Source organism: Manis pentadactyla, chromosome 8, assembly GCF_030020395.1.
Source record: "Manis pentadactyla isolate mManPen7 chromosome 8, mManPen7.hap1, whole genome shotgun sequence".
In the NCBI taxonomy this organism is placed as follows: domain Eukaryota; kingdom Metazoa; phylum Chordata; class Mammalia; order Pholidota; family Manidae; genus Manis; species Manis pentadactyla.
This window is the reverse complement of record NC_080026.1, coordinates 72,875,533-72,891,366: the sequence shown is the minus strand read 5'-3', so window position 1 is coordinate 72,891,366 and position 15,834 is coordinate 72,875,533. Positions and strand designations below refer to the sequence as shown.

At 36.9% G+C, this 15,834-nt stretch overlaps 1 protein-coding gene across 1 annotated transcript in view; it reads left to right on the top strand.

Moving 5' to 3' along the window:
• Positions 1-15,834, top strand: part of PTEN (phosphatase and tensin homolog) — a 95,376-nt gene that overhangs the window by 29,816 nt on the left and 49,726 nt on the right. The gene's annotated exons all lie outside the window — the stretch shown is intronic.

Here is a 15,834-nt window from a genome sequence, read left to right as displayed (position 1 = left end):
GGTTAAGTTAGTTCCTAGATATTTTATTCTTTTTGGTGCTATCGTTAAGTAGAATTTTCTTATTTTGCTTTTTGTATTGTTCATTGTTAGTGTATAGGAATGCAGCTGATTTTTGCATGTTAATTTTGTATCCTGCTACTTTGCTGTATATTAGTTCCAGCATTTTTTTATGGGATCTTTAGGGTTTTCTACATACAAGATCATACAAGATCTGCAAATATAGATAATACTACTACTTCCTTTCCAATCTGGGTGCCTTTTTTTCCTTCTTGCCTAATTGCCCTGGCATGGACATTGAATACTGTGTTGAATAAAAGTGGCAAAAGCACACCTCCTTTCTTGTTACCGACTTTAGAGGAAAAACTGCCTTTTACCATTACATATGATGTTTGCTATGTAGTTGTAGTGCTGTTTTTAAAAATAGACTTTTTTTGGAGCCATTTTATGTTTGCAACTATATTAAGCAAAAGGTGTAGAGACCTCCCATATATACTCTGCTCCCACACATGCATAACCTCCCTCATTATTAGTGTCCTCCACCTCAGTGGTACATTCAATATAATTGATGAACTTACACTGACACACCATTATTATTCAAAGTCCATAGTTTCCATTAGGGCTCACTTCTAATGTTGTGCATTCTAATGTGTTTTGATAAATGTTAAATGACATGTATCTATCATTATGGTATCACCTACAGAGTAGTTTCACTGTCCCAAAATTGATCTATGCTCCACCTGTTTATATCTCCCTCCCCCGGCTTCTGGCAGCCACTGATATTTTTACTGTTTCCATATGCAAAATGGTACAGCCATTCTGGCAGACAGTTGGTAGTTTTTTATAAAATAAACATATTCCATACAGTCAAGCAATCCCATCCATTCAGGTATTTACGCAAAGGAGTTGAAAATCCATCTTTACTCAAACATCGATGTCATATTTAAATATCTGGTACCCAGAAGAGGAAAAGGGGGAAAATGAAGGAAAAAATAGACTCTAGATTTTTAAATCCCCTGGAAGCTGTTTCTGTCGGGGGAGATTGCAAAAATACAGGCCTGCTTCTGTGTCTGCACATTTTTAATCAGAAGCAGCAGTCAATGATCAGAATACAGATCTCTTGATATTTGGAGGACATGATCCCACAAGCTGGTGCTGGCTGCTATAATAGGTGCATGCTGCCTGCTGGGAGGGGAGAGGGGTCATGGGTAGCCGCTAGCTCACTAATAGTTGAAATTGGCTAAAATGAACTATCATTTATTGTTCACGCTTCCACTGGAGCTGCAAGCTTTTGAATAGACTCCAGAGTTCCATAATAGTTACATCACAGATTATGTCAGTACAATTTTTGTCTAAGTGGGAAGATGGATTCTTGGTGCTTCCTGTTCTGCCATCTTGCCTTGACTGTTTTTTTTTTTTTTTAACAATGGCATCAAAAAGAATAAAATGCTTTGGAATAAATCCTAGTGAAAGAGGTGATAGATCTATACTTTGTGTTTTTTTTTTTTTTTTTTGTTATTGTTAATCTACAATTACATGAAGAACATTATGTTTATTAGGCTACCCCTTCAGCAAGTACCCCCCACAAACCCCATTACAGTCACTGTCCATCACCGTAGTAAGATGTTGTAGAATCACTACTTGTCTTCTCTGTGTTGCACAGCCCTCCCCATTCCACCACCCCCCCCCCCACATTATACATGCTAATGATAATGATCCCTTTCTTTTTCCCTGCCCTTATCTCTCCCCTCCTTCCCATTCTCCCCAGTCCCTTTCCCTTTGGTAACTGTTTGTCCATTTTTGGGTTCTGTGATTCTGCAGCTGTTTTGTTCCTTCAGTTTTTCTTTGTACTTATACTCCACATATGAGTGAAATCATTTGGTATTTGTCTTTCTCCTTTTCGCTTATTTCACTGAGCATAATACCCTCTAGCTCCATCCATGTTGTTGCAAATGGTAGGATTTGTTTTCTTCTTATGGCTGAATAATATTCCATTGTGTAAATGTACCACCTGTTCTTTATCTATTCATCTACTGATGGACACTTAGGTTGCTTCCATTTCTTGGCTATTGTAAATAGTGCTGCGACAAACATAGGGGTGCATCTGTCTTTTTCAAACTGGAGTGCTGCATTCTTAGGGTAAATTCCTAGAAGAGGAATTCCTGGGTCAAATGATATGTCTATTTTGAGCATTTTGAGGAACCTCCATACTGCTTTCCACAATGGTTGAACTAATTTACATTTCCACCAGCAGTGTAGGAGGGTTCCCCTTTCTCCACAACCTTGCCAACATTTGTTGTTGTTTGTCTTTTGGATGGTAGCCATCCTTACTGATGTGAGGTGATAAATCATTGTGGTTTTAATTTGCATTTCTCTGATAACTAGCGATGTGGAGCATCTTTTCATGTGTCTATTGGCCATCTGAATTTCTTCTTTGGAGAACTGTCTGCTCATCTCCTCTGCCCATTTATTTTTAATTGGATTATTTGTTTTTTGTTTGTTGGGGTGCGTAAGCTCTTTATATATTTTGGTTGTCAAGCCTTTATCGGATCTGTCATTTATGAATATATTCTCCCATACTGTAGGGTACCTTTTTGTTCTATTGATGGTGTCCTTTGCTCTACAGAAGCTTTTCAGCTTGATGTAGTCCCACTTGTTCATTTTTGCTTTTGTTTTCCTTGCCTAGGGAGATATGTTCATGAAGAAGTCGCTCAAGTTTATGTCCAAGAGATTTTTGCCTATGTTTTTTTCTAAGAGTTTTATGGTTTCATGACTTACATTCAGGTCTTTGATCCATTTCGAATTTACTTTTGTGTATAGGGTTAGACAGTGATCCAGTTTCATTCTCTTACATGTAGCTGTCCAGTTTTGCCAGCACTATCTGTTGAAGAGACTGTCATTTCCCCATGGTATATCCATGGCTCCTTTATCGTATATTAATTGACCATATATGTTTGGGTTAATGTCTGGAGTCTCTATTCTCTTCCACTGGTCTGTGGCTCTGTTCTTCTGCCAGTACCAAATTGTCTTGATTACTGTGGCTTTGTAGTAGAGCTTGAAGTTGGGGAGTGAGACCCCCCGACTTTATTCTTCCTTCTCAGAATTGCTTTGGCTATTCGGGGTCTTTGGTGTTTCTGTATGAATTTTTGAACTATTTGTTCCATTTCGTTGAAGAATGTTGTTGGTAATTTCATAGGGATTGCATCAAATCTGTATATTGCTTTGGGCAGGATGGCCATTTTGACGATATCAATTCTTCCTAGCCAAGAGCATGGGATGAGTTTCCATTTGTTAGTGTCCTCTTTAATTTCTCTTAAGAGTGTCTTATAATTTTCAAGGTTTAGGTCTTTCACTTCTTTGGTTAGGTTTATTCCTAGGTATTTTATTCTTTTTGATGCAATTGTGAATGGAATTTTCTGATTTCCCTTTCTATTAGTTCATTGTTAGTGTATAGGAAAGCCACAGATTTCTGTGTGTTTATTTTGTATCCTGCAACTTTGCTGTATTCCAATATCAGTACTAGTCGTTTTGAAGTGGAGTCTTTAGGTTTTTTTTATGTACAATATCATGTCATCTGCAAATAGTGACAGTTTAACTTCTTCTTTACCAATCTGGATTCCTTGTATTTCTTTGTTTTGTCTAATTGCTATGGGTAGGACCTCCAGTACTATGTTAAATAACAGTGGGGAGAGTGGGCATCCCTGTCTTGTTCCCTATCTCAGAGGAAAAGCTTTCAGCTTCTTGCCGTTCTGTATAATGTTAGCTATGGGTTTATCATATATGGCCTTTATTATGTTGAGGTACTTGACCTCTATACCCATTTTGCTGAGAGTTTTTATCATGAATGGATGTTGAATTCTGTCGAATGCTTTTTCAGCATCTATGGAGATGATCATGTGGTTTTTGTACTTCTTTTTGTTTATGTGGTGGATGATGTTGCTGGATTTTAAAACGTTGTACCATCCTTTCATCCCTGGGATGAATCCCAATTGGTCGTGGTGTATGATCCTTTTGATATATTTTTGAATTCAGTTTGCTAATATTTTGTTGAGTATTTTTGCATCTATGTTCATCAGGGATATTGGTCTGTAATTTTCTTTTTTGGTGGGGTCTTTGCCTGGTTTTGGTATTAGGGTGATGTTGGCTTCATAGAATGAGTTTGGGAGTATTCCCTCCTCTTCTATTTTTTGGAAAACTTTAAGGAGAATGGGTATTATGTCTTCTCTGTATGTCTGATGAAATTCAGAGGTAAATCCATCTAGCCCGGGGGTTTTGTTCTTGGGTAGTTTTTTTGATTACCGCTTCAATTTCTTTGGTCATAATCGGTTTGTTTAACTTTTTGTGTTTCTTCCTTGGTCAGTCTTGGAAGGTTGTATTTTTCTAGGAAGTAGTCCATTTCTTCTAGGTTTTCCAGCTTGTTTGCATATAGGTTTTCATAGTATTCTCCAATAATTCTTTGCATTTCTGTGGGGTCCGTCGTGATTTTTCCTTTCTCGTTTCTGATACTGTTGATTTGTGTTGACTCTCTTTTCTTCTTAATAAGTCTGGCTAGAGGCTTATCTATTTTGTTTATTTTCTCAAAGAACCAGCTCTTGGTTTCACTGAATTTTTCTATTGTTTTTTTCTTCTCAATTTTGTTTATTTCTTCTCTGATCTTTATCATGTCCCTCCTTCTACTGACTTTAGGCCTCATTTATTCTTCTTTTTCCAATTTCGATAATTGTGATGTTAGACTATTCATTTGGGATTGTTCTTCCTTCTTTAAGTATGCCTGGATTGCTATATACTTTCCTCTTAAGACTGCTTTCACTGTGTCCCACAGAAGTTGGGGCTTTGTGTCGTTGTCATTTGTTTCCATATATTGCTGGATCTCCATTTTAATTTGGTTGTTGATCCATTGATTATTTAGGAACATGTTGTTAAGCCTCCATATGTTTGTGAGCCTTTTTGTTTTCTTTGTACAATTTATTTCTAGTTTTATACCTTTGTGGTCTGAAAAGTTGGTTGGTAGGATTTCAATCTTTTGGTATTTACTGAGGCTCTTTTTGTGGCCTAGTATGTGGTCTGTTCTGGAGAATGTTCCATGTGCACTTGATAAGAATGTGTATCCTGTTGCTTTTGGAAGTAGAGTCTATTAGGTCCATCTGTGTTGTTCAGTGCCTCCGTGTCCTTACTTATTTTCTGCCTGTTGGATCTGTCCTTTGGAGTGAGTGGTGTGTTGAAGTCTCCCAGAATGAATGCATTGCATTCTATTTCCTCCTTTAATTCTGTTAGTATTTGTTACACATATGTTGGTGCTCCTGTATTGGGTGCATATATATATTTATAATGGTTATGTCCTCTTGTTGGACTGAGACCTTTATCATTATGTAATGTCCTTCTTTATCTCTTGTTACTTTCTTTGTTTTGAAGTCTCTATTTTGTCTGATACTAGAACTGCAACTCCTGCTTTTTTCTCCCTGTTGTTTGCATGAAATATCTTTTTCCATCCCTTGACTTTTAGTCTGTGCATGTCTTTGGGTTTGAGGTGAGTTTCTTGTAAGCAGCATATAGATGGGTCTTGCTTTTTTATCCATTCTATTACTCTGTGTCTTTTGATTGGTGCATTCAGTCCATTTACATTTAGGGTGATTATTGAAAGATACGTACTTATTGCCATTGCAGGCTTTAGATTCGTGGTTACCAAAGGTTCAAGGTTTGCTTCTTTAGTCTCTTACTGTCTAACTTAACTCGCTTATTGAGCTGTTAGAAACGCTGTCTGGTGATTCTTTATTTGTCTCACTTCTTATTCCTCCTCCTCCATTCTTTATATGTTGGTTGTTTTATTCTGTGCTCTTTTGTGTTTCCTTTAACTGCTTTTGTGGGTAGTTGATTTTATTTTTTGTCTTTAGTTAGTATTTGGTTGGTCTGCTTTCTTTGCTGTGATTTTATTTTCTCTGGTGACATCTATTTAGTCTTAGGAGTGCTCCCATCTAGAGCAGTCCCTCTAAAATACCCTGTAGAGGTGGTTTGTGGGAGGCAAATTCCCTCAACTTTTGCTTGTCTGGGAATTGTTTTATCCCTCCTTCATATTTAAGTGATAATCGTGCTGGGTACAGTATTCTTGGTTCAAGGCCCTTCTGTCTCATTGCATTAAATATATCATGTCGTTTTCTTCTGGCCTGTAAGGTTTCTGTTGAGAAGTCTCATGATAGCCTGATGGGTTTTCCTTTGTAGGTGGCCTTTTTCCTCTCTCTAGTTGCCTTTAAAACTCTGTCCTTGTCCTTGATCTTTGCCATTTTAATTATTATGTGTCTTGGTGTTGTCCTCTTTGGGTCGTTTCTGTTGGGAGTTCTGTACACTTCCATGGTCTGATCAATTATTTCCTCCCCCAGTTTGGGGAAGTTTTCAGCAATTATTTTTTCAAATTCACTTTCTATCCCTTTCTCTCTCTTCTTCTTCTTCTGGTACCCCTATAATGCGGATAGTGTTCCTTTTGGATTGGTCACACAGTTCTCTTAATATTGTTTCATTCCTGGAGATCCTTTTATCTCTCTCTGCGTCAGCTTCTATGCGTTCCTGTTCTCTGGTTTCTTTTCCATCAATGGCCTCTTGCATCTTATCCATTCTGCTTATAAATCCTTGCAGAGATTGTTTCATGTCTGTAATCTCCCTCCAGACGACATCCCTTATTAGCTCTTGTATATTTCTCTGCATCTCTGTCAGCATGGTTATGACCTCTATTTTGAATTCTTTTTTAAGAAGATTGGTTAGGTCTATCGCCTTCTCAGAGGTTGACTCTGATTTTGGTCTGTATCAAATTCTTTTGCCTTTTTATGGTGCTAGAGGTAGTTGTGTGGGGCTGGCGCTGTGTGTTGTCTGGGAGAATGTCCCTTTTTGCTGGTTTGTGGCCTTCCTCTCCTGGGAGAACAGCGACCTCTAGCGACTTGTGCTTGGCAGCTATGCTCAGACACGGTCTCTGATTCTTGCCTGGCCGCTGTGGAGTTAAGCTCCGCGGTTGCTATGGGCATGGCCGGCCTCTGTCTGCTGCTTCAATGTGGTGGAGCCGTGTTGGAGAGGAGACAAGCGGGAGACTGTTTTATCGCCGTGAGGGGCCTCTGAGCTGCGCTGCCGCCCAAGGGGTTCGGGTGCCTGGGATTCCCTGGGATTCCCAGCTGCTGGGCTAAGTGTCCCAAGACACTTCCATCCAGCTGTGGGGTCCCTGTCCCTTTAAGACTTTCAAAAAGCACTCACTTTTCTTTGTTCCAGGGGCCCTGCTGCGGGGACCTGCTCACAGGTCTTACTGTCCTGTTCCTCTAGTTTCCAGCACGCCACGCACGCAGTGTGTCTGTGCTCTGGTGCAGATGGCTAGGGCTGTGTAGTTAGCAGTCCTGGGCTCCCTCTCCCTCCCCGCTCTGACTCCTCTCCTCCCACTAGGAGCTGGGGTGAGGGGCGCTCGGGTCCCACTGGGCTGCAGCTTGTATCTTACCCCCTTCATGAGGCACTAGATTCTCGCAGGTGTGGATGTAGTCTGGCTATTGTCCTGTGTCTTCTGGTCTCTCTTTTAGGAATAGTTGTATTTGTTGTATTTTCAAAAATATATATGGTTTTGGGAGGAGATTTCCACTGCTCTACTCAAGCCTCCATCTGGGCCCCGCCTGACCTATACTTTGCTTTTGTTTTAATTGAAGTATAGTTGATAAACAATCTTATATATTAGTTTCAACTATGGAGCAAGGTGATTTGACAGTTACCTATATTATCATGCTTGCCTCTGTCAGCACAGAAAGATGTTACAGAAATTTTGTGCACATTCTGTATGCTGTACTTTCATCCTTGTAACTGATTTATATTATGACTGAGGTTTTGTTCCTCTTTGTCCCCTTCACCTATTTCACTCACCGACCCATCCCTAATTTTATTGTTGACTAATTTTTTTATTAAAAACTATTTATATCTTTTGAAATATGTGTTTATATATTATTTTGACAAATATAATTGTGAAATGCATTTGGCAGCTTATTTAGAATATTTCATAGGAATTCTTTGAAGAAAGGGTTTTTAAGGCCCTGTTTATTCTTACAGCTGTCTTTAATGAATTCAGATTTGTATATGTTGAAATTATTTGAAGTATAGTTGTATTAGAAAGATTTGTATTCTTGATTTTCCAAGCTCTTGTCTTAGTTTTAGTCTCTACTTTCAAAGTATCTACAGTTAAATTTTCCCATTTCCCTTTGGAAAGTGCTGTGTTCTTGCCTTTTTCCGCCTTCCCATTGTATCAGACTTAGAAGGCAGTGAGCCAGTTGTGGGCATGGAGTCCTGGGAGGAGAGAAGAGGAAGTGGGAGGGGCAGCCAGGGTCAATGTTTCCCTAAGTAATGCTCAAGTTATTTGAGAGGACTCAACACCCCCCACACACACTTAGTTAAATGCTGTGGTTTTTTTTTTTTTAATAAATTGTTTATTCTACCAGGCTCACTGTTACCCAAAGTGCTACTAGATAAGGAATCTTAAAGTTCAAAGATTGAAAAGGTGAGCACACAAGTATGATTTCACCCATCCTCATTCAAAAAAAATCCCAAAGAACTGTATCATTGACTAATTGTCAAAAATACTGTAAAAGTCAAGATTCTTGATTGTACTTCACAGAAAGAAACCCTGATTAACTTAATCGGGAAATAATTTTTTGTAAGATAATAGCTCATAACTAGAGAATTAGGCTTGGAAGATTTGCAGAAGCTAAGGGAAGCAAGGTATGGTCAAAAGGTACAATAAGTGCAGTCTCTGCTTAGGACAGTGCAGCTTGGACACTTGCTATCCCAGATATGCTGCCATGACCACATAGTGGCAACTGTGCTCATAGTTTCAGCATTTTGGGAGATCTCTCTGAGGTCTCTCTCTGACTCCCCTGCACCTTACTCTCATTACCTAGGATTGCATGTCCAGAGCAGAAGGTTTTAGGCCTGCATGCATGACAGAGAAAAGTGGGGAAGGGAATATTTTTGCTTCTTGTCTCTTGTCTCCAAATTGGAATGGTTTTAGATACTGAGCAGCCTAAAGATGACAGGCAGCCCCTACAAATTTCTTTTACTTTATTCCTCCTATTCTCAGACCCTCTTCCCAAAGATATATAACATTAAAAGTTCATATATTATGTTTTTAAGAAACATAATATATAAAAATAAAAATACACTTTCATCTTATACCAACTTTTTAAGAAAATCAAGTGGGAACATAACTAAAATACTCTAATGTTCTGCTTCTTGCTTTTTTTTTTTTCCATTTAATGTACTTAGGAATTTCCCATGTTTGCATGGAGATATAACTTATTCTTTTATTGGCTTTTATTCCATTTGATGATCATAACATAATAGAGTTCCCTCTGATACTCATTTAGGTTGTTTCCAGTTTATTGCTATTGAAAACAGGGCTTTAATAAACATTTTCATACATGTATCTTGGTGTCCTTTTGCGAATAGATCCTTAAATTCTTAGCAGTGAAATTTCTGAGAACAGTGGGTCCATGATTTAAAATTTTACTCTCAAAAAAAGCTGTTGTTTTGTATTCTCACCAGCATGCATGAAAGTGTCTTCCCCTTGACAGACTATTATCAACACTTAAACTTTTTGCAGTTAATGATTTGATTTTCAGTTGCATTTCTTTGTGTTGTTTATTGGCTTTACATATTTTTTCTTTGTTTTGTATTTGTATACTGACCCTTTGTTTCTTTTCAGTTTATTCCTTAATGATTTGTATGAACTCTGAAAAATAAGGAAGGAAGTTAGTGGTACTCTTTCTTCAGACAGTTTTATAATGCCCTCCTCTTGCCATTTAAATTTTATTAGTGAAAGATTCAGGTGAAGTTGTGATAAAGAGCTTGGTGGATTAGCATTGTTATGAATTATTGATTGCTAAATATCTGCTTTACTAATATGTGTAATCATGGAATATCAAAGATTTTTCTTGACAGCTGCTTGTAAGGAATAGCCTTGCAGAGACAGAAAATAGAAAATGCTTTTAATCCAGAGCATGTCGTGCACCCACCACTCTTGAGTTATGGAATCAGCAACATTCCCCTGGACATGGAAAAGGGAATTTAGGAGTTCCTAAACTTTTTTTAAAAAAGGGAGTCCTCCTTTTTTTCTCCCTCTAGCATTATACAACTGTCTAACCTGTGGAATTCTACCTTACTCATAGTCTTTTTGGTTGAAACATTATCCCCACTCTAAGCCTTTTCTTTTTGTTTTTCCCATTTTTGTTCCTTTATATGTACGACTATTTTGTATTCATCTGTAATTATTTCCTTTTTTTTCTTGTTGTCTGAACTTTGTAAGTAAATTCTCTGCAGGTATGTTGATTGGTTTTAGATAATTTGTTTTTAGTCTTTTTTTAAATCTCTGTGGGTAAATTTCTTGCACCTGTGTTAATTAGTCTTAGATAATTTCTATTTTTACTCTTTTGCCTTTTTTAAACTAGGATAATTCATAATTGTTGATACATAATTTTACTTTTTAAACCCTCTCTATAGTCTTTCCTTTTAGATTTTGACTTGTGAATTCATAACCTGTTCCTTAAATGAAACTTTTGAAATCCGTTTTACTGATCTGTATCATATCTAACTATGCCAGTATTTCCTTCCTTGTCTGACGTGAACTCTAAAATTATATGAACACTTTCTCCCTGTTTCCTGGCATTTCCACTCAAACCCGTTGCTCATTCTTGCTTAGAAATATGTCCAGAGTTGTAGTTCCCTTCATTTTATTAATCTACTGATAAAATTAATCAAAAGCGTAAAAGAATTTTTTAGAAAACTGCATGTTGTTAAAAATGTTTTTTCAGTAGATATTTTGACCATTGTGAAGTTCCCATTTTATTATTGTATCTTTCCTCTGTTTCAATTATATGCTCTATTTCAGGAATATACCCATTTCTGCTATCTTACTAGGAAACGTGTGTATTGTGTTCCAGTGGGTTTTTTTCAGATATGTGTCTTTTAAACTTGTTCTATCCAATATGATAATTGTAATCTTGTTACTCTTAAGAATAAACTATGGAGGTGTAATTTATATGCAATACAATGTACCCATTTTAAGTGTGCAGTTCAGTGAGTCTTGGCATGTGTGTGTATATATAGATAGATACAGATATCTATATATATATGTATATACACACACATACAGCTGTGAAAATACCACCAAAACTCAGGTTTAGACTATTTATATTACCACAAAATTTTCTTCATGGCCCTTTGCAATCAGTTTCCAACCCTGGCTCCAGGCAATCTCTAAATCTACTTGCTCTCACTGTAGATAAGTTTTGCCTGTGCTAGAATTTCATATAAATGCAATTGTATGGTATGTGTTTTGTGTCTGGCTTCTTTCTCTTAAAATAGTGTTTTGAAATTCCATTGTATGGATATGAGATCTTTTTATCCATTCACCTGTGATGTACCTTTGGATTGTTTTCAGTTTGGATCTCTTATAAACAAAGCTGCTGTAAATAAGCATTCACATACAAAGCATTTGTGGGCATATATTTTCATTTCTGTTAGTTAAATACCTACAATGGGTAGATTTGCTGGGTTGTATAATATAGATTAGTGAAACAGAATAGAGATCCCGGAAAAACTCACATATGCATTTTTTGCCAAAGGTGCCAAGGTAATTAATTCATTGGAGAAAGGATAGTCTTACTAACAAATAATGCTGGAACACCTGGGTGTCAGTATCAAAAATAAAATGAATCTTGACATATTTCTCATAGTACACAAAGGTTAACTTAGCACTGGTTATAAATAGAAACACAAAAGTAAAATGAAAAATGACAAAAGTTACAGATAAAAACAGAAGGAAAACTTTCTGACCTTCGGGTTAGTCAAAGATTTCTTTGGCAGTACGTTCAAAATGAGCCATATTAAAAATTGAAAAATTGGATATCATCAATATTTAAAAACTTCTGTTCTTTGACAGACATCATTAATAAGATAAAAGAATAACCAGAGGCTAGGAGAAGTATTCACAATGGATATCACTGACAAAGGACTTGAATTTGACACAGTATAAAGATGCTCTTACAAATTCGTAAGAGGACAAACCCTTAAAGAAGAGAGCAAAAGATGTGAACAGAATCTTTACAAAAGAATATGTGTAAGTGATGAATAAGTGTATGAAAAGATACTCAAATCAGTCAATAGGGAAATGAAATTTAAAACACAGTGAAATGCTGTTTTCATATTTACAGGGATGGCTAATGGGTTGACAAGGGTGTAGATTAACTGGAAGTCTCATACTTGATGATAAAAGTGCAAAACAATACAACTTTGGAGAAATGGTTGGCAGATTCTTATTCATACTATTTTTAAAAGCCTTCTGAATATTTCTATGGATTATAGGTTACTTCCACCACTTTTTGTTTTCCCTCTAATTTTATACCTCTTTAGAGAGAATAGAGTTTCTTTAGTATTGGGGGTCACTGTCTTTGAACAGAATTAAATATAAAGGTCTTATTTTTGCTTTTCTGTTTAACATGACATAATATAGGAGAAGCAGTATTGGTGGATATAAGTTTTCAACAGGATACTTTCTTTGTACTGGATATGTAATTTTATATTGGATGTGATTTTAATTCCGCCAACTTGAGGATGACTAGGGGAAGAGTTAACGACTAGAATGTTTGGAGCTTGCCTGTGTTAATGTGATTAAAGCAGAGATGATTTATGTGTTAAAAAGAAAAGTTCATTTCTTGTTTTAGTATATTAGCAGTAGCAACTGTTAGGACTCTGAGAGCAAGTGTTGATTTAGCACAAATACAGTTGAATATTGCATAGTATGTTATTTTGCCTGTAGAGTGCTGCAACTAGTATAGCAAGTATATGGAAACATGTATGTATTATATTTCATGAAGAAATCCTATGAAGGTTAATTTTGAAGTTGCTTTATAATCACTGACTTTTTTAACTGGCATGTTTCATCCACTTTATATAATTATTGATATATTTTTTTTCTGTATCATTAATGTACAATTACATGAGCAACATTGTGGTTACTAAATTCCCCCCATTATCAAGTACCCACCATATACCCCATTATAGTCACTGTCCATCAGCATAGTAAGATGCTGTAGAGTCACCACTTGTCTTCTCTGTGCTGTACTACCTTCCCCGTGGCTCCCCTTACATTATGTGTGCTAATCATAATGCCCCTTATTCCCCTTCTCCCTCCCTTCCCACCCATACTCCCCAGTCCCTTGCCCTTTGGCATCTGTTAGTCCATTCTTGGGTTCTGTAAGTCTGCGGCTGTTTTGTTCCTTCAGTTTTTGCTTTGTTCTTATGCTCCACAGATTAGTGAAATCATTTGGTACTTGTCTTTCTCCGCCTGGCTTATTTCACTGAGCATAATACCCTCTAGCTCCATCCATGTTGTTGCAAATGGTAGGATTTGTTTTCCTCCCATAGCTGAATAATATTCCATTGTGTATATGTTCCACATCTTCTGTATCCATTCACCTACTGTTGGACACTTAGGTTGCTTCCATTTCTTGGCTATTGTAAATAGTGCTGTGATAAACATAGGGGTGCATATATCTTTTTGAAACTTGGATCACTCTGCATTCTTAGGGTAAATTCCTAGAAGTGGAATTCCTGGGTCAAATGGTATTTCTATTTTTAGTTTTTTGAGGAACCTCCATAATGCTTTCCACAATGGTTGAACTAGTTGATATTCCCACCAGCTGTGTAGGAGGGTTCCCTTTCTCCACATCCTTGCCAGCATTTGTTGTTCCTATTCTTTTCTATGTTGGCCATCCTAACTGGTGTGAGGTGAATCTCATTGTGATTTTAATTTACATTTCCCTGATAATTAGCTATGTGGACCATCTTTTCATGTGCCTGTTGGCCATCTGAATTTTTTCTTTGGAGAAGTGTCTTTTGAGATCCTCTGCCCATTTTTTAATCAGGTTATTTGTATTTTGGGTATAGAGGCGTGTGAGCTCTTTATATATTTTGGATATTAACCCCTTGGTGGATATGTCATTTACAAATATATTCTCCCATACTGTACGATGCCTTTTTGTTCTGCTGATGGTGTCCTTTAATGTACAGAAGCTTTTTAGCATGATGTAGTCCCATTTGTTCATTTTGATTTTGTTCCCCTTGCCCGAGGAGATGCGTTCAGGAAAAAGTTGCTTAATGTTTATATTCAAGAAATTTTTGCCTACGTTTTCTTCTAAGAGTTTTATGGTTTCATGACTTACATTCAGGTCTTTGATCCATTTTGAGTTTACTTTTGTTAATGGGGTTAGACAATAATCCAGTTTCATTCTCTTGCATGTAGCTGTCCAGTTTTCCAACACCAGTTGTTGAAGAGGCTGTCATTCCCCCATTGTATATCCATGTCTCCTTTATCATATATTAACTGACCATATATGCTTGGGTTTATATCTGGGCTCTCTAGTCTGTTCCACTGGTCTATGGTTCTGTTCTTGTGCCAGTGCCAAATTGTCTTGATTACTGTGGTTTTGTAGTAGAGCTTGAAGTTGGGGAGCATAATCCCCCCAGCTTTACTCTTCCTTCTCAGGATTGCTTTGGCTATTAAGGGTCTTTTGTGGTTCCATGTAAATTTTAGAACTATTTGCTCTAGTTCATTAAATAATGCTGTTGGTATTTTGATAGGGATTGCATTGAATCTGTAGATTGCTTTAGGCAGGATGGCCATTTTGACAATATTAATTCTTCCTATGCATGAGCATTGATGTGTTTCCATTTATTGGTATGTTCTTTAATTTCTCTCATGAGTGTCTTGTAGTTTTCAGAGTATAGGTCTTTTACTTCCTTGGTTAGGTTTATTCCTAGGTATTTTATTCTTTTTGATGCAATTGTGAATGGAATTGTTTTCCTGATTTCTCTGCTAGTTCATCGTTAGTGTATAGGAATGCAACAGATTTCTGTGTATTGATTTTGTATCATGCAACTTTGCTGAATTCAGATATTAGATCTAGTAGTTTTGGAGTGGATTCTTTAGGGCTTTTTATGTACAATATCATGTCATCTGCAAACAGGGACAGTTTAACTTCTTCCTTGCCAACCTGGATGCCTTTTATATCTTTGTGTTGTCTGACTGCCATGGCTAGGACCTCCAAAACTATGTTGAATAAAAGTGGGGAAATTGGGCATCCTTGTCTTGTTCCCAATCTTAAAGGAAGAGCTTTCAGCTTCTTGCTGTTAAGTGTAATGTTGGCTGTCAGTTTGTTATATATGGGCTTTATTATGTTCAGGTACTTGCCCTTTATACCCATTTTGTTGAGTTTTTATCATGAATGGATGTTGAATTTTGTCAAATGCTTTTTCAGCATCTATGGAGATGATCATGTGGTTTTTGCCCTTCATTTTGTTGATGTGGTGGATGATGTAGATGGATTTTCAAATGTTGTACCATCCTTGCATCCCTGGAATAAATCCTACTTAATCATGATGGATGATCTTGATGTATTTTTGAATTTGGTTTGCTAAAATTTTGTTAAGTGTTTTTGCATCTATGTTCATCAAGGATATTGGTCTGTAATTTTCTTTTTTTGTGGTGTCTTTGCCTGGTTTTGGTATTAGAGTGATGCTGGCCTCGTAGAATTGAGTTTGGGAGTATTCCCTCTTCTTCTTCTTTTTGGAAAACTGTAAAGAGGATGGGTATTAGGTGTTCACTAAATGTTTGATAAAATTCAGCAGTGAAACTATCTGTTCCAGGGTATTGATGTATTTTAAGTCTGTATTTTTTCGCATTGTATTTAGTTGTCCAGCAGTCATTCATTCATTCATTCATTCACTCACTCTCATTCCTTTCATTCTCTCTCATTACTCTTCTCCTGTCCT